This window comes from Oncorhynchus mykiss, chromosome 6, assembly GCF_057628025.1.
Source record: "Oncorhynchus mykiss isolate SJ-2025 chromosome 6, ASM5762802v1, whole genome shotgun sequence".
Lineage (NCBI taxonomy): Eukaryota > Metazoa > Chordata > Actinopteri > Salmoniformes > Salmonidae > Oncorhynchus > Oncorhynchus mykiss.
In genome coordinates, this window is record NC_143027.1 from 27790750 (window position 1) to 27807995 (window position 17246).

At 41.5% G+C, this 17246-nt stretch overlaps 1 long non-coding RNA gene and 1 pseudogene across 1 annotated transcript; both read left to right on the forward strand.

Moving 5' to 3' along the window:
- The first annotated feature begins 7945 nt into the window (after nt 1-7945).
- LOC149982823 (uncharacterized) lies at nt 7946-10532 on the forward strand. Its single transcript, XR_016496582.1, has 3 exons — nt 7946-8039; nt 8129-8215; nt 10411-10532. It is a non-coding gene; the product is annotated as an uncharacterized LOC149982823 (long non-coding RNA).
- Nucleotides 10533-11186: 654 nt separating this feature from the next.
- Nucleotides 11187-16379, forward strand: LOC110526216 (dynamin-1-like protein; annotated as a pseudogene).
- Nucleotides 16380-17246: the final 867 nt, after the last annotated feature.

The window sequence follows — 17246 nt, forward strand, 5'->3', positions numbered from 1 at the left end:
CAGGTCCAGGAATGGCTGAAGAATTGCAACATTTTCCTAGAACTAACACTACAGATCGCAATACTGGGTGATTTGAAAAGCCATAGTCAATAAATCAATAATATAATAATTATTTTAGCAGAAATGTTTATTTTTAATTTACAATCTGTAGAAGCCATGAGAATAGAAAGGTTCAATTATTTTGTGAAGCATCACAGCACAGTTCAAAAATATATGGCAAATAGAAATCCGAAATGGATGATGTTGAGAGAAAGATGGGAGGGGTTGAATGGAACTGAAGGGTGGGACTAATAACAAGATTAACAATGTAAAACATACGGGATCTGTAAAATGTATATCGGTTCAGAATATTTGTGAAATAGCACAGTTACAAATATAAATCAAACTGGATGGACATCAGAAATAGAGGAAGGACTAAAAACAAACAAAAAAGAACGATTGTAAAATAGACGGTGTCTGTAAAATGTGTATAAGATGTATAAATTTAAAGTAAAAGCCGAAGTGTTTATTAGTTTACTCCAATTGGGGGATCGGTGGTAGGGTTTGCAGAGAATAATAATAAAGGTATATTATTTTTTTTTAAAGTATGTATTTCAATATAGGTATGTGTATGTATATACTGTATGTGTGTATGGATATATATATTTACCCAAAAAATATATGGGGGATTGGAAATGATGCAGACAATTACATTGATGGAAGCAACATTCTTTCCATAATATTAAGCTGATCCACCCCTTCAAAAATTAATTAAATAAATGTATACGAATCACGTTGTATGACCAATCACCTCTTTTTAAAATGACGCGAGAACACCCAATTTTCCATCACTCCTTGAATACGAACCGGTTTGTTGTCGCTAAAAATGCTGACAGATAATACACAACTTCAGTTGCTGTAGTTATCATTACAGTATGAAGTAGAACGTTCTTGGATTCGGAGGAAAGCCTTCGCCGTGTCCTCCTCCGGTAAGGAAACAGCTAGCTAGCCACTTTCCTTGCTTCCTCATGACAGAGCATCTTGGCCTGATTCGGCTAAGCTAATAGGACGTCCGTCCAGCAGCATCTTTGTTTGTTCCCCTTCATAGCAAAATCATGTTGCGAAAGATATGCAGACTTGGCCATGCTTAAAATCTGTCTAGCTTGTGAAATGAGGCCTAACGTTACATTATTGCATGATAGGGTCACAGAGGTTCACAAGCAAGCTGGGTTAAGGATCGGTGTCCCTTCCACTGGATGGTTGAGCTAACGTAGGCTAATGCGATTAGCATGAAGTTGTAAGTAACAAGAACATTTCCCAGGACATAGACATATCTGATATTTGCAGAAAGCTTAAATTCTTGTTAATCTAACTGCACTGTCCAATTTACAGTAGCTATTACAGTGAAATAATACAATGCTATTGTTTGAGTAGAGTGCACAATTTTGAACATGAAAAGTTATTAATAAAGAAATTAGGCACATTTGGGCAGTCTTGATACAGCATTTTGAACAGAAATGCAATAAATCATTGGATAAGTCTACAACTTTGCACATACATTGCTGCCATCTAGTGGCCAACATCTAAATTACACCTGGGCTGGAATAATACATTATGGCCTTTATCTCGCATTTCAAAGATGATGGTACAAAAAAACTACAAAATAACGTTTTTTTTCTTTGTATTATCTTTTACCAGATCTATTGTGTTATATTCTCCTACATTCCTTTCACATTTCCACAAACCTAAAAGTGTTTCCTGTCAGATGGTACACAGAATATGCATATCCTTGCTTCAGGGCCTGAGCTACAGGCAGTTAGATTTGGGTATGTCCTTTCATGCGAAAATTGGGGGGAATAGGGGGTGGATCCCTTAACTAATTAGCTAGACTATATATGCTATCATCAAAGCTAGCTACAGTAGCTAGCAAGCAAGCTATATGTGGCCACTAAATCAACAGTCAACTCCAAACGATTCCAGTTTCCTCTCATTAGGGCCTGAATTCCTTTCCCTTTCAAATTCTGACTACCCTTCTTATGTAATGTGTTGGCTATCATCACGAGAGCTTATGAATCACAACAATAAACACTAAGCTATTACGTGTTTATTGCTTGGTCCTGTACACAGGCTTATCTAGTATCTGTAAGAGGTCTCTTGTTTTTGCTTTTGTAGGGGAATACAGAGACTGATGCGTACAATATTGTGTTTAATCTCACCATTGCTTCTTTCATTTTCTATTACCAACTATAGTGTCCAGTCCTGAGCGATGGAGGCTCTAATTCCCATCATCAACTGGCTCCAGGAAGTCTTCATGACAATGGGGGCAGAGATCATACAGCTGCCTCAGATAGTGGTGGTTGGATCTCAGGTCATTACAGAATCAAAATGCAAGAATCAACTGTTACCTGTTACACTGGAGAATTGTGCTATTGTTGAAATGAACAGATCAATGTCCAGGGAGATGAAAAAAAGCATAAATAATAGCAATGAATCATTAATGTAGCAACGTGTCAAAGCCTTTCTAAAATCAATCTCCTCTCTTCCCATTACAGAGCAGCGCCAAGAGTTCTGTGTTCGAGAGTCTGGTTGGAAGGGATTTTTTTGCCTCGGGGATCATGGATAGTCACACAGCGACCCCTAGTGTTACAGCTGGTCTCAATTGATGGAGAGGATTCTGCAAGAAAAATGGTATGGACTTGACACAGAACAGAGACCTGACTGTCACTTTAAACCCAATCTCGTGTTACTTCTAGCAGACATACAGTACACTGGACACACTTCCTCAAACCAAACCCAGTCCAGTTGACATGTATTCAATTAATTTCAATATTATCAAATCAAATCAAATTGTATTTGTCACATACACATGGTTAGCAGATGTTAATGCGAGTGTAGCGAAATGCTTGTGCTTCTAGTTCCGACAATGCAGTAATAACCAATGAGTAGTCTAACTAACAATTTCACAACAACTACCTTATAAACACAAGTGTAAAGGGATGAAGAATATGTACATAAAAATATATGAATGAGTGATGGTACAGAACGGCATAGGCAAGATGCAGTAGATGGTATCGAGTACAGTATATACATATGAGATGAGAAATGTAGGGTATGTAAACATATAAAAGTGCCATTGTTTAAAGTGGCTAGTGATACATGTATTACATAAAGATGGCAAGATGCCGTAGATGGTATAGAGTGCAGTATATACAGTGCGGCAAAAAAGTATTTAGTCAGCCACCAATTGCGCAAGTTCTCCCACTTAAAAAGATGAGAGAGGCCTGTAATTTTCATCATAGGAACACTTCAACTATGACAGACAAAATTAGAAATAAAATTCAGAAAATCACATTGTAGGATTTTTAATGAATTTATTTGCGAATTATGGTGGAAAATAAGTATTTGGTCACCTACAAACAAGCAAGATGTCTGGCTCTCACAGACCTGTAACTTCTTCTTTAAGAGGCTCCTCTGTCCTCCACTCGTTACCTGTATTAATGGCACCTGTTTGAACTTGTTATCAGCATAAAAGACACCTGTCCACAACCTCAAACAGTCACACTCCAAACTCCACTATGGCCAAGACCAAAGAGCTGTCAAAGGACACCAGAAACAAAATTGTAGACCTGCACCAGGCTGGGAAGACTGAATCTGCAATAGGTAAGCAGCTTGGTTTGAAGAAATCAACTGTGGGAGCAATTATTAGGAAGACATACAAGACCACTGATAATCTCCCTCGATCTGGGGCTCCATGCAAGATCTCACCCCGTGGGGTCAAAATGATCACAAGAACGGTGAGCAAAATCCCAGAACCACACGGGGGGACCTAGTGAATGACCTGCAGAGAGCTGGGACCAAAGTAATAAACGCCTACCATCAGCAAGGGCATTGAAGATGAAACGTGGCTGGGTCTTTCAGCATGACAATGATCCCAAACACACCGCCCGGGCAACGAAGGAGTGGCTTTGGAAGAAGCATTTCAAGGTCCTGGAGTGGCCTAGCCAGTCTCCAGATCTCAACCCCATAGAAAATCTTTGGAGGGAGTTGAAAGTCCGTGTTGCCCAGCAACAGCCCCAAAACATCACTGCTCTAGAGGAGATCTGCATGGAGGAATGGGCCAAAATACCAGCAACAGTGTGTGAAAACCTTGTGTAGACTTACAGAAAACATTTGACCTCTGTCATTGCCAACTAAGGGTATTTAACAAATTATTGAGATTAACTTTTGTTATTGACCAAATACTTATTTTCCACCATAATTTGCAAATAAAATCATTAAAAATCCCACAATATGATTTTCTGGATTTTTTTTCTCATTTTGTCTGTCATAGTGGAAGTGTACCTTTGATGAAAATTACAGGCCTCTCTCATCTTTTTAAATGGGAGAACTTGCACAATTGGTGGCTGACTAAATAATGTTTTGCCCCACTGTACATATGAGATGAGTAATGTAGGGTATGTAAACATTATATTAAGTGGCATTGTTTAAAGTGGCTAGTAGTTGTTGTTTTCTCCTAGAAGAAACTGACTGGGCAAACTAAAAGAGCAAATTGTCCATAACCTGTAGGTAGGACTGTGGTCTGAACGGTTAGGTTCCACGTTTCTATCTCGCATGCATGTAGTTTCACTCACTGGATAAAAATCTTTCAGAGATTTTGTTTCTCTTTTCTAACATTATATTTACTTTCCCTTCACTGCTTTTCTCAGGAAATGGGGTAAAACAAAACGCAAAAACACCTACCCAGGTCTTTAATTCCATAGTTTATCTGCATGGACCTGTTGTGTTGTTATTCGTCTTAATATCGTCTTGTGATCCTCATCATTTTTCATTTACTCTGTCTAATCATCACATCAATTTACATACTCTGTCTAATCATCACATCAATTTACAAACTCTGTCTCTGTCATATTGCCTTCTATACTCATTCCTTTATATTTTGTCAAGGGATCAAGGCTGAGGAATGGGGCACATTCCTTCACAGCAAGAACCAGGTATGTGACGCCATCATTCGCTATGCACGTCTATTTAGCTGTTTTGCAATGCACATTGTGAGGGTTTCCATATTTGTAGAACAGCATTGCATTGTCTGAGAGTCTTGGTACTTGTATGTCCAGTGTTGTAGTACACTAGACAGGTCTCGAGACCACATATTGTGCATCTCGGTCTTGTCGAATATAGTTGTACTCCGTCTTGACTCGTTCTCGGACAGTGAGGACTCGTAATTTCTTCCCGAGACCAGTGGAGTAAAAAACTAAATTATCAGCTTCCAGTCAGTCAGCACATAAAACCGCTTCGCCAGGCTAAATATATACACTCCGTTCTTGAAACATGATTATCTTAACAGCGTTTATTATAGACATGTTTGCGCAGTGTGACAGGTTTGTGATTCTGAAAGGACAGCAACTGCAAGACCAGTGCATTTATGTAGGAGAGTGTACTTTTTGTCAAACACAAAGGGCCAGTTATGCCGTGTAGGGTATATGCCGTTAAAAACCGTATACGCACTTGTTTTTCAGTGGGCATTGCTTATACTCCTTAATCTCTATTGATGTGTATCAAAGTTGATTTGAGTAGTGTAGTGGCAGTATATGACTTAACAGTATCAATTATATAGTACAATAGAGAACAAGCACAGTAGCCTACACAGTCGCAAAGCACGTTAAATATATTCATGCGCCACACAGTTTAGTTACAGAGGAATATAATCTGCAGGCAGCAAAGGTGTGCAGCTCTCAACTGGTTTTGATATGGAGCAGCTCACAGAAGAATGACATCGGTAGCCGGTAGGGTAATAAAGACGTTTACATTTTTGATATCTACCAGTAAATTCTTACTAGGGTATGCAAACCAGGTATTGAAAAAGTTTTGTATTTATTTATTTAGAAAAAATAAATAACACATTTAAAATGACTTTTTACCCCATTTTCTCCCATCCAATTGGTAGAGAGCCATGCATCCTCTGAAACACGACACAGCCAAGCCGCACTGCTCGCATAACCTGGAAGCCAGCCACACCATTGTGTTGGAGGAAACACCGTACAACTGGCGACTGTGTCAGTGTGCATGCCACTGCGAGGAGTCGCTAGAGCGTGATGGGACAAGGACATCCCGGCCAGCCAAACCCTCCCCTAACCCATACGACGCTGGGCCAATTGTGCGCCGTCTCCGGGTTGCGGCCTGCTGCGACATAGCCCGAGATCGAACCCGACTCTGTCGTGACGCCTCAAGCACTGCGATGCATTGCCTTAGACTGCTGCGCCACTCGGAAGGCCTTGTCCGAAGTGTTGGTTAGTAGGCTATTTGTAATGCGCAATTGTCATCATGCCTGTTTGCATCAGGGGCGTAGACATGGATGGGCGTGGGTGGACAGAGGCCCACTCACTGGGGAACCCTGGCAGGCCCACCCCATCATATTGATGTGGTTTAAGTATTGTTGTGTACTTAGATCATCAAAGTTTGGTATTTTTTCTATTAAAAAAAATGTTTGAGAGTGAAAATCTGTAGGAGAACTCATAGGGAAACCGGAGTTTTCACACAGGGTTCTTTTCCTTCGCTTGGCGGGAACTTTTTGCCTAAATTAAAGTATACCCACTTCTCCAGGCACCACTGCATAGGGCTGATGGAAAGGCAGCAGTCACACACAGCATGATCTTAAACGATAAGTAGACCATGAACTCGGACATAATAATGAACTACTTTGAAAAAATTAAACACAAAATCATAATATCAGTCAAAAAAATATTAAATTCCCAGTTTACACTACAAAACCAACTTTATAGGAGGTTTTAAAAATAAGTTATATTTGAATCAACGTTCCATGACAAGCATTGTTGGGAAAATACTAGTCGACAACAAAAGCTAGCTAGGTAGACTGTGGGATAACTACTGCTTGCTGTTGTGCAGTGACATGTTGGCCTTCAAGAAGGCAGACATTAAGTCAAAATGTGATTGGTTGATTTAACTGTCACTCAACATTTGGCCCTAATGCAGTTCAATGGAAGATGCCTTTATCTAGCTTCTGATGACCTAGCCAATGACTAACTTAAATCTAGCGAGCTATCTCCCCAGAGACCAGCAAAGAAAAACCTTGATTAGATATTTTTCTTCTCTTCAGTGTTAATCGCTTCAGTTTTTGTTGTAATTATTATTATTATAATCATTATTTTATAAATCCTTAGCCCCTCCCTGAAGGGGTCGAAGACCCGTTGTTCCCCACTGTGTTTTGGGTTAGTAATAATTATTTTATGAATCCTTATCCCGTCTCTGAAGACGTCGAAGACCCGTTGTTCCCCACTGTGTTTTGGGTTAGTAATAATTATCTTATAAATCCTTATCCCCTCTCTGAAGGCGTTGAAGACCTGTTGTTCCCCACTGTGTTTTGGGTTAGTAATAATTATTTTATAAATCCTTATCCCCTCTCTGAAGACGTCGAAGACCCGTTGTTCCCCACTGTGTTGTGGGTTAGTAATAATTATTTTATAAATCCTTATCCCCTCTCTGAAGACGTCGAAGACCCGTTGTTCCCCACTGTGTTTTGGGTCAGTAATAATTATTTTATAAATCCTTAGCCCCTCTCTGAAGGCGTTGAAGACCCGTTGTTCCCCACTGTGTTTTGGGTTAGTAATAATTTCCCTCAGTATGCATTTTTTGCACTTTTCTGAATGTCTAAAGAATCCATATGTTGTTCTGAAATATGAACACAGAAATACTGGACATTTTGAACTCTTAATTATGGTGGTGATTTGACAATTACAATCATGGTCTCGAAATGGACTCGCATTTTTCTGGTCTCGATCTTGACTCCCCTCCGGTCTTGGGCTTGACTCGGACTCTATTTGCTCCGGACTTGGTCTTGAATTGGTCTCGCTTTAGGTGGTCTCAAACACACTGTATCTCCTAATGTCATGCTTCTAGGTGGTGTTGGTGAAGTCGATATTTCAGTATTCCATCTCTCTTTTTGAATTATAGATTTTCTCAGATTTCCTGGAGATTCGCAAGGAGATTGAAGAAGAGACTGAACATAGCTTGGGAGGCAACAAGTTTTGGATAAATAGTTGTGGGTAAATATGGCTTATCTCTAGTTTATGAGCTACTGCTTTAATTTATCTGCTTCTCTATCGCCATCTGTATTTCCTCTTGTGACCCCTAGGGAATCAGCCCTGAGCCCATCTATTTGAAGATTTTCTCTCCTCATGTCCTCAATCTCACACTGGTTGATTTGCCAGGAATAACCAAGGTAATACCAACCAGTGTATTAATCCCACTTACTTGAATATGCAGAACTATGATGTTCCTCATGGTAAAATAAATACCATTACTCATAGAAAACAAATATATTTATTTACAGTATTGTAGAGTTATTTATTTATTGTTGATGTACAAGGTTCCAGTTGGAGACTAGCCAGAGGACAGAAGCTCAAGTCCAAAACATGATCCTATCCTTCATCTCCAACCCCAACTCCCTTATCCTCTGTGTCTCCTGCCAACTCTGACTTGGCCACCTCTGATGCCATTAAATTGGCAAAGCGATGTCGACCCAGATGCTGAGGCATACTGTACACTTATGCTGCTTCATTTCTCATTGCATGTCTTTTCAGTGTATATGTATTGTTTGTTCATTGAAATAAATATCAGTAAACCTGGTCAATGTTACTTTTTAGGTTTGACCTCAGTGAACTTTAAGATAAGTGACTCCTAAATGCACAATACATTTTAGAGGACATAATGAACTGCCATTCAAATATTGTGGGTATGTATGTACAGTGGGGAGAACAAGTATTTGATACACTGCTGATTTTGCAGGTTTTCCTATTTACAAAGCATGTAGAGGTCTATAATGTTTTATCATAGGTACACTTCAACTGTGAGAGACAGAATCTAAAACAAAAATCCCGAAAATCACATTGTATGATTTTTCAGTAATTAATTAGCATTTTATTGCATGACATATTTGATACATCAAAAAAGCAGACCTTAATATTTGGTACAGAAACCTTTGTCTGCAATTACAGAGATAATACGTTTCCTGTAGTTCTTGACCAGGTTTGCACACACTGCAGCAGGGATTTTGGCTCACTCCTCCATACAGACCTTCTCCAGATCCTTCAGGTTTCGGGGCTGTCTCTGGGCAATACAGACTTTCAGCTCCCTCCAAAGATTTTCTTTTGGGTTCAGGTCTGGAGACTGGCTAGACCACTCCAGAACCTTGAGATGCTTCTTACGGAGCCACTCCTTAGTTGCCCTGGCTGTGTTTTTCGGGTCGTTGTCATGCTGGAAGACCCAGCCACGACCCATCTTCAATGCTCTTACTGAGGGAAGGAGGTTGTTGGCCAAGATCTCGCGATACATGGCCCCATCCATCCTCTCCTCAATACGGTGCAGTCGTCCTGTCCCCTTTGCAGAAAAGCATCCCCAAGGAATGATGTTTCCACCTCCATGCTTCACGGTTGGGATGGTGTTCTTGGGGTTGTACTCATCCTTCTTCTTCCTCCAAACACGGCGAGTGGAGTTTAGACCAAAAAGCTCTATTTTTGTCTCATCAGACCACATGACCTTCTCCCATTCCTCCTCTGGATCATCCAGAGGGTCATTGGCAAACTTCAGACGGTCCTGGACATGCGCTGGCTTGAGCAGGGGGACCTTGCGTGCGCTGCAGGATTTTAATCCATGACGGTGTAGTGTGTTTCTAATGGTTTTCTTTGAGACTGTGGTCCCAGCTCTCTTCAGGTCATTGACCAGGTCCTGCCGTGTAGTTCTGGGCTGATCCCTCACCTTCCTCATGATCATTGATGCCCCACGAGGTGAGATCTTGCATGGAGCCCCAAACCGATGGTGATTGACCGTCATCTTGAACTTCTTCCATTTTCAAATAATTGCGCCAACAGTTGTTGCCTTCTCACCAAGCTGCTTGCCTCTTGTCCTGTAGTCCATCCCAGCCTTGTGCAGGGCTACAATTTAGCCCTGATGTCTTTACACAGCTCTCTGGTCTTGGCCATTGTGGAGAGGCTGGAGTCTGTTTGATTGAGTGTGTGGACAGGTGTCTTTTATACAGGTAACGAGTTCAAACATGTGCAGTTAATACAGGTAATGAGTGGAGAACAGGAGGGCTTCTTAAAGAAAAACTAACAGGTCTGTGAGAGCCGGAATTCTTATTGGTTGGTAGGTGATCAAATACTTATGTCATGCAATAAAATGCAAATTAATTACTTAAAAATCATACAATGTGATTTTCTGGATTTTTGTTTTAGATTCCGTCTCTCACAGTTGAAATGTACCTATGATAAAAAATGACAGACCTCTACATGCTTTGTAAGTAGGAAAACCTGCAAAATTGACAGTGTATCAAATACTTGTTTTCCCCACTGTATATGAGAGCCATGGACAAAAGGAGCTTGTCTTTACCCAGCTTTTGTGCCCTTGTGTGTCTTACAGGCTGTAGAACACTGCTGGTGTTCAGTAAGCTGGACCTGATGGACGCAGGGACAGACGCTCTGGAGGCCTTACTGTGTCGGGTCATTCCAATGCAGCTTGGAATTGTGGGAGTGGTCAACAGGTTTGTCTATATCATATGCCTATAACTTATCTAACATTTTTACTGGATGAATTCACCACAATGCTTAAAAATATGCAGCTCCATAGCAGTGAAAGATGGCATATAAAAATGTGATCATTGTACCACATCTATCAGACTGAGTATGATGGATCTGAGTCATTTGTGTCGTTAAATTAACTCTGGTACCCTCAGAGACCTTAACTATAAACAACAAATGTTCCAATGCTATTCACCAGCTCAATTTAGTTGCATCTGCCAAACAATCATTCAGCAATTAAAGATTTCTGTCTCCCCACTTTGAGATCGATATTAGGATCTCACACATCCTGCTGAAATATGTGTGCCATGTCTTGCTCATTGGTTTCCAGCACAGGGCTGATGTATGAGTTATGTGAGTGATTTTTCACCAAGGTTGCAAGATTCCCAAAAAACGACATATTCACTCCTCAGAGGCTGAAATGTTAAGTCATTTTCTGAAGCAATTTCACTGAGCTGAGTCAATCATAGCAACTCACAGGGAAGGCTGTCTGGAGTCAGTAGGCTAGCAAACTCCCCCAGAGTGCTGAGGATTAGTGTTTTAAAGAAATGTTACAGATATAGTAACGGCCATTTCAAAAGTGCTTCATCCTGTAATTGAGGTGTATTATTTCCTGCTATGCTGTAGCTAACTGGTGACTATTTGATCACGCAGAGCCACTGTGAAGTCTTCTCTAACTCCAGGTGTCACTCTCCATGTTTCTCCCCTCTAGGAGCCAGCATGACGTCAACACCCAGAAGAGCATAGAGGACATGGCGTGGGACGAGCAGGCCTTCCTCCAGTGCCACTACCCGTCTCTGGCCTCCCGCTGCGGGTCTCGCTACCTGGCCCACACCCTGAGCCACTTCCTCATGCTCTACATCCGGGACTGCCTGCCGGAGTTGAAGACCCGTGTGACGTGCTAGGTGCCCAATACCAGGCCTGGCTCAGCAGCTACGGCCAGCCAGTAGAGGACCATAGCACCACCCTGCTGCAGATCGTCACCAAATTACTGCAACACCATCGACTACTGCAACACCATCGAGGGCACCGCCACGCACATCCAGACATCTGAGCTGTGAGTAGTTCAACTGCTTTAGGCTACTTTATCCAGGCAGCAGTCATCTTTCAGTATTTTATATTGTATTGGAGCGACTCGCAATCATTGACCACCAAATATCTAGCAACCATCTAGATGCTGCACAGCTGCGATACTTCAATACTTTGAACATTGAGATATTAAAGACATGATAGATCAGACGCATAGTATATAAAGGAGTGAGATCTGTAGAAAGACAAGAGTGGCTGTGGAATGTGCTGGGTGCATGGGAGGAGATCAAAGGATTGCTATAGGGGAGGCAGATGGACATCTGTGGATTAGGTGAAGGAGGGGTTGTGGTCAGGAGATGAGGTCAGATCCCCTGAAGGGAATAATAAGGGTTGGATTGGAGAGAAGGAGGAGTGTCTTAAGTGGGATATACAGTTGAAGTTGGAAGTTTACATACATTTAGGTTGGAGTCATTAAAACTCGCTTTTCAACCACTCCACAAATTTCTTGTTAACAAACTATAATTTTAGCAAGTCGGTTAGGACATCTACTTTGTGCATGACACAAGTCATTTTTCCAACAATTGTTTACAGACAGATTATTTCACTGATAATTCCCTGTATCACAATTCCAGTGGGTCAGAAGTTTACATACACTAAGTTGACTTTGCCTTTAAACAGCTTGGAAAATTCCAGAAAATGATGTCATGGCTTTAGAAGCTTCTGATAGGCTAATTGACATAATTTGAGTCAATTGGAGGTGTACCTGTGGATGTATTTCAAGGCCTACCTTCAAACTCAGTGCCTCTTTGCTTGACATCATGGGATAATCTAAAGGTAATCAGTCAAGACCTCAGAAAAAAATGTGCAGACCTCCACAAGTCTGATTCATCATTGGGAGCAATTTCCAAACACCTGAAGGTACCACGTTCATCTGTACAAACATTAGTACGCAAGTATAAACACCATGGGACCACGCAGCCACCATACTGCTCAGGAAGGAGACGCGTTCCTAGAGATGAACATACTTTGGTTCGAAAAGTGCAAATCAATCCCAGAACAACAGCAAAGGACCTTGTGAAGATGCTGGAGGAAACAGGCACAAATGTATCTATATCCACAGTAAAACAAATCCTTAATCGACATAACCTGAAAGGCCGTCAGCAAGGAAGAAGCCACTGCTCCAAAACAGCCATAAAAAAGCCAGACTACAGTTTTGCATCTGCACATTGGGACAAAGATCGTACTTTCTGGAGAAATGTCCTCTGGTTTGATGAAACAAATATAGAACTGTTTGGCCATAATGACCACCGTTATGTTTGGAGGAAAAAGGGGGAGGCTTGCAAGCCGAAGAACACCATCCCAACCAGGAAGCACGGGGTGCCAGGACTTCTAGAAGTAGTGCGTGGAGGAGTCAGGCGCAGAGAGCAGGGTAGTTAGATACGGGGATATATTTATTCCCAAATCAACAGAGTATTGGTCAACGCCACACACACGGGCGCTAAAAGACCCAGTGCAAAACAAACAGGACGAAACGGTTCGGGAAATAAAATCCACAAAAATCACACACACCAAATACAGAAAAACAAGCCCGCACAAAAGCCGGCGGGCCTACTGGGTTTAAATAGCCCAAAACCTAAACAAGAAACAGGTGCAACTAATCAGACAACACTAAATGCAACAGAAAATGGGATCGGTGGCAGCTAGTAGGCCGGCGACGACGAGCGCCGCCCGAACAGGAAGAGGCACCATCTTCGGCGGGATTCTTGACACAGGGGTGGCAGCATCATGTTGTGGGGGTGCTTTGGTGCAGGAGGGACTGGTACACTTATGTGGATTTATTGAAGCAACATCTCAAGACCTCAGTCAGGAAGTTAAAGCTTGGTCACCAATGGGTCTTCCAAATGGATAATGACCCCAAGCATACTTCCAAAGTTGTGGCAAAATGGCTTAAGGACTACAAAGTCAAGGTATTGAAGTGGCCATCACAAAGCCCTGACCTCAATCCTATAGAAATGTTGTTGGCAGAACTGAAAAAGTGTTTGCGAGCAAGGAGGCCTACACACCTGACTCCGTTACACCAACTCTGTCAGGAGGAATGGGCCAAAATTCACCCAACTTATTGTGGGAAGCTTGTGGAAGGCTACCTGAAACGTTTGACCCAAGTTCAACAATTTAAAAACAATGCTACCAAATACTAATTGAGTGTATGTAAACTTCTGACCCACTTGGGAATGTGATGAAAGAAATTAAAGCTGAAATAAGTCATTCTCTCTACTATTATTCTGACATTTCACATTCTTAAAATAAAGTGGTGATCCTAACTGACCTAAGACGGGGAATTATTACTAGGATTAAATGTCAGGAATTGTGAAAACCTGAGTTTAAATGTAGTTGGCTAAGGTGTATGTAAACTTCCGACTTCAAGTGTATATACCTGTGATGGTGAGAAATGTTTTGTTGTCTGAATTACAGCTGTTAAGACCCTTTATTAAGAATTAAACTTGGTTACGCTTCCCTAGTGTCCGTGAGGTATTTACTCTGAAAAATAAGAACCTAACACCACATTGTAGAATAATAGTGAAGGCATCAAAACTATGAAATAACACATATAGAATCATATAGTAACCAAAAACACGTTAAACAAATCTAAATATATTTGATATTTGAGAGTCTTCAAAGTAGCCACCCTTTGCCTTGATGGCAGCTTTGTACATGATTCCATGTGTAATTTCATAGTTTTGATGTCTTCTATTCTACAATGTAAAAATAAAGAAAAACCCTTGAATGAGTAGATGTGTCCAAACCTTTTGACTGGTACTGTGTGTGTATATAATATATTTTCCTTTATTATTTTCCCCTGACCCTACTACCCCTCCCCTAATTGGAGTAAACTAATGGACAGCAATACTTAAAATTCTACATTTTATGGACACAATGTACTTTACACTAGTTATCGTTTGTTTTGTTTTTAATCCCATCCTTCAGCTACTCTCAACCCCTCCCGTCTATCCCTGAAGACCATCCAGTTCTATTTGCCATATTTTGTTAAACTGTGCTGTGCTGTTTCACAAAACGTCTGAAGCTTTCTATTCTCATAGTTTCTACAGATTGTAAATTAAATAAATATTTTTACTTAATGTATTATTATATTATTGTTTGATTGACTGACTTTTCAAATCACCCATTAGTGCTATCTGCAGAGTTAGCTCCAGGTAAATGTTGCAGGCGTTTATTGTATTTCTTGGGCTCATTGTAACTTTGTAGGTGTTCATGAATTGGCATTTCATATTTTGCAGCTTCATTTCAATAGCTCTTGTACCACTCACTGATTTATTGATTTCCTCAAGCATGTGAAGCAAGTATTGACTCAGTCTTACTGACTGCATCTGAAGTTGACATCCCTCACACACCGCCACTGATACGGCTTCCTCTGTCCTCCTCTCTTGTCAGCTGCAGAGGGGCTCGTATCTGCTACATATTCCATGAGACCTTTGGCCTCACTCTTCAGTCTATCGATCCCCTGGGGGGCTTAACGGAGCTTGACATTCTCACTGCAATCCGCAATGCTACAATAATAACCACCAGCTCCAATCTCATATCAGCTCCAATTGAATTGTCTGTGTGTAGGTTAAACATATCTTTTGAATAGTTTTCCATTAAAGCTAATGGATGTATAGAAGCACATGAGTTATGTTAAAAGAGGGCTTTGTGTGTATGGTGTTCAGGGTCCGCAACCGACCTTCTTTGTGCCTGAGATTTCCTTTGAGCTGCTAGTGAAGAGGCAGATCAAGCGCCTGGAGGATCCCAGCCAGCGCTGTGCGGAGCTGGTCCACGAGGAGCTACAGAGGAGCATCCAGCACTGCTCCTCCTACAGCACACCGGTACGCTACACACTGCACAACACATACTACAAAACATTCACTTAAAGCTATGACAACCCTGAAGCAAATTGTAATATAATTGTATTCTGGCATGCTGTGTGTTTGTCAGGAGCTCCTTTGGTTTCCCAAGCTGCACCACTCCATTGTGGAGGTGGTGACTAGTTTACTCAGGAAGCGCTTGCCCATTACAAATGACATGGTAAGACAGTTCATTTTTGTGATTTACTTTTAAAAAAAGAAATGAATACAGATCTTACTGAATGTAATTATTCTACAATTTAATGCTATTCCTTACTGGCCGTCTGTCGGTGTTTGTGGATGATTCCGAGCAGGTCCACAACTTGGTTCAAATTGAGCTTGCTTACATCAACACAAAGCACCCAGAATTCACTGATGCTGCTCAGGTCTCAGCATCTGTCAACAGGTAATTCTGTCTCAACTCAAAGCATATGTTCTGCTTTCATGCATGTAGATGAGCCTAATGTTGACCAGAGGGCACGAGTGTGATGCTGTCTTTTCATGCCAGTATGGACTTCACTTTTAAGGAATTTCACTAAGCCAGTTGTGAAATTTTCTTGAATGACTTTTAACATGTTACTAGAACAGGCAAACTGAATTGAACCCCTCATTCCACCTATTCTGGGGCTGGCAGGATGGAGAGAAGTACTGGAAGAATGAGAAAATGGCAGAGGAGAATGCACAAGTGGCAGGTTTCAGCAGCCCTGTGAAGGGCCAGGCCCATGAGTAGTGGAATCAGCAGTCAGAACTGGCCCAGCGCTAGCCTGTAGAGCATCACTGTATCAAATTAAATCTGTGACATTTTGTAACATCTGACCCCTTCTCTGTTTGCCAGGCGGTGCTGGCGTCCCGCAAGCTGAGTACCCGGGAGCAGAGAGACTGAGGTCATCCAACGCCTCATTAACTGCTACTTCCTCATCGTCCGCAAGAGCGTTCAGGACCGTTCAGAGACCAGGGCACCTAGGGGTGTTATTTATATATTCAGTTAGTGGTGAGTTGAGTTGAGCCTTGCCTGTCCTGGTGTGTTAGCTAACTGTGTGTCTTAGGACTTGTGTGTCTGCAGTGTGCCCAAGACAGTGATGCACTTCCTGGTGAACTTTGTGAAGTAGCATCTGCAGAGTGAGCTGGTGGGCCAGCTGTACAAACATAACCTGCTGCAGGAGCTGCTCATCGAGTCCCAGAATACAGCACAACAGAGGACAGGAGGTACTGCTGGAGGTACTGTATGGGTGCTACTGGTATCCCTACTTACTGGGTGTAGACTTTCATGCACTTTATATTGTACTTTCTGTTTCTCCCTTTAACACTGGTATCCTTTTTCTTTCTTTCTTTCTTTCTTTCTTTCTTTCTTTCTTTCTTTCTTTCTTTCTTTCTTTCTTTCTTTCTTTCTTTCTTTCTTTCTTTCTTTCTTTCTTTCTTTCTTTCTTTCTTTCTTTCTTTCTTTCTTTCTTTCTTTCTTTCTTTCCTTCCTCAAGCTCTCCAAAAAGACAGCAACAACATCATCTCGGATATTCGGGAGACACCTGTGGTAGCCCAATTCAACTGACCTTTCCCCACTGATCACATGTCTTTGAGAGTGTAGGTGAGAATGTAAGTACTGTATGGCAATACCACTTAGCTCACACTGACCATAGCACAACCAGCTGGCCTTTTTGTCTGTCCACTGGCCTCTCGGCTGGAGGATTTTTGCCATTGTGTCTCAGGCAGAGCTGGTCCATTGTATTGAGTTGGCCATAATGTGAGACACCAA